Source organism: Nansenia antarctica (assembly GCF_963989245.1).
Source record: "Nansenia antarctica genome assembly, chromosome: 5".
NCBI lineage: Eukaryota > Metazoa > Chordata > Actinopteri > Argentiniformes > Microstomatidae > Nansenia > Nansenia antarctica.
Window position 1 is genome coordinate 62,480,981 of NC_137690.1, and position 2,824 is coordinate 62,483,804.

Sequence of the window (2,824 nt, forward strand, 5' to 3'; positions counted from 1 at the left end):
GCCTACATAATTATTGCTCTATTGCCCCTTTTGCCATTTACTTTTTAAACTATTTCTGCTTATATATTGTTGTTTTTTATGTCCTATGCACCAACCTCACCAAGTCAATTTCCTGAATGTACAAATATACTTGGCAATAAAACAAATTCTGATTCTGAAAGACAGAAGGAGGAAAGTAAACATTCATCTGGAGCTTTCTTTTTTCAAGGCACACCAGCGAGCACCCAGAGCTGATGCAGTCAGAGGTTTGGACAGCTGGGGCTGTTCCTGAGCTCTGCACTAAGGATGTGGGTGGATTAACAGAAACCTGATTACATAGACCAGCCTTTACTCACACAATTCATCACTTCCATTCCAGGAGAGAGAGAGAGAGAGTGAGAGAGAGAGTGAGAGTGAGAGAGAGAGAGAGAGAGAGAGAGAGAGAGAGAGAGAGAGAGAGAGAGGGAGAGAGGGAGAGAGAGAGAAAGAAAGAGAGAGACTTTGATATTCTAGCAGTCTTCATGTTTTCATTCTCACTCATGGCCTAGGCCACCACACACTGCTAAACAGTGTTTTCCTTGGTGCTTAGATCCACCGGAAAACATCAAACAAGCCTCAGAGAGAAAGTGGATCTGAACCGTACAAGTGTCTTATCTCGACCCCTTTCTAGTCCCATCTGAAAGTGAGTTGACACCGAGTTGACGCTGGTGTGAAAACACACTCGGTGTTGTGAGGGTGTCTCGTTTGTTACTGTTGAACGGGTCTCTCTTCCGTTCTCTTCACCACAGCGTTCCGTTGTCTCTATCGTGCATCCTCACGGCTGTGTGATCGTTGGCAGAGCATATATGTATTCTCCTTCGCTCGCCGCTCACCGCTTCCACATTTTCAGGAAAAGACTGTATTTAACCTACAGTATTATTGTGGGATGTCGGGATGTGACTATATGAGATCTGTAAGATTCCAGGAAGGGTTGGGTTGTGTTGCTCCTAAAAGGCAAGTGTGTGCTGTGATGTTTACCACACAGTGGTTTAGATAGGACTGTTTAGTATAAGGCACAGCTGCATTTCATCTCCTCGACCTCAGAAGAACACGGTATAATGGTAGAGCTGTACCGTAACTCTCTTCTCATTCCACACCAGAGGACCTTCATGTGAATATTCACGGCTGACTTTGGTCAGCATGATTGATACACACAAGTAAAGAGCACTAGGCTAGTACTGTTCTTTCAATGCCACTGACTAATCAAAAAAAAAGAACCAAAAGGCAGGCCGTTGTGGAAGCTATTGTGTCTACACACCCACCGGGCCTGTATGTGCCTATAAAGGTGCTGTGCTAATGACTTGCTGACTGTACAGCAGTCTCCGCATGGTGCGGCTGTAGGGTACAGGATACCAGATGTGCAGGCTAGCCCTGCACATGACACCAAACATAGCCAACAGACACACGCAGAGACACACGCTCACACGTGCAACACACACACACACACACACACACACACAATCAGCTGCTTTTGTTTGGCTTGACATTTTAATGGGATTCACTCACAAGAAAGTGCTGAGTTTGTCTGAAGTAGTCAGACATACTGGGAGTGTTTACCTTAGGTGGTTAAGAAATCTAATGAAATTATATGGGCCTTGTTGCTGACTTTGTTGCACCCTCGGCTCAGTGTGTGTAGCAAGCCAGGTTCAAAGTAAACTTGTACCTTTGCCCATTCCTTACTTTTATGGGGAAATTTGTTCCGGGAAGGGGAGTTGATGAATGGTCAAAGGGTTCCACTACCCTTTGTACTGTTGCAAGTTCTTCCTGGGGGGGATGCACAGGCAAAGTTATCTTGTGTGATTAAAAACTTAATCTGATCTGAATACAGTAGATCCTCTACTCAGGGATCTGTGGGTAAGACTTTATTTTACTGAACAGCTTCTGGTATTTCTCTAGTATTGATAGGAAATGACAGTACGTGGTAAAAATGTGTCTGGTAGCAAAGATTTCAACATAGATGCTACAGGATTTTTGTATATATTTAGCCAATAGTTCTAATATTACCGCTCACAAGCCAAAAATGGACACAGAAATATTGTCAAGGGATTACCTGATTGGACCATTGATAATATAATAATAACTGGATTACTAAGTGAATTACTGATAGCCCAATGGAACCCTTATGAGAGATGTGACTGTCGCAGTGAATCCAGGAAATGCCATAGCGTTCATAGCGATATCTGATTGGTGGCACCAACACAGGCGTAGTCCGTTGTGTCACTGACACATGTGCCTTGAATGTGTGTGTATGCTTGTGACATATAAATAAATACATTTATTAATTAAACTATTATACTTCTGACATAATATCTGACATCAACAATCAAATTGTTCCCAGGGAGAAGACTACAGTAAAACCACAATCACAGTCCAAAACACTCTTCTTGGCCCAGATGGAATACAAAGTTTAACATGGGTTTTAATGGGGAAACATGGTTTTTGGCAGTTCTCCCCATGTCCACATGGTATAGCTGGCTTCAGATTGTCTCTGTAGGTTTTCTCCTCTGGATTGGACAGAGAGGGGCACACCTTCCTACTACCATGAAAACAAACTTATTTTGTTGGTCTTAAACTATAATGGTCTATGAGAACTAATATAAGATAAGAAATTGATTAACATTAAATCATTAACCATACAATCCACACAGAAATACCTAGAGGTTTCCGTACCGAAAAATAAAAGTGCAACAGAAGTGTGAGTACAAGATGTCCCTGTTCTGCTTGCGTTCTCAGACGCAGTTCTCATCATACTCCCCTGTCATCAGTATGACTCAAATGAGCCATACATACCAGACCAGGAGACTGT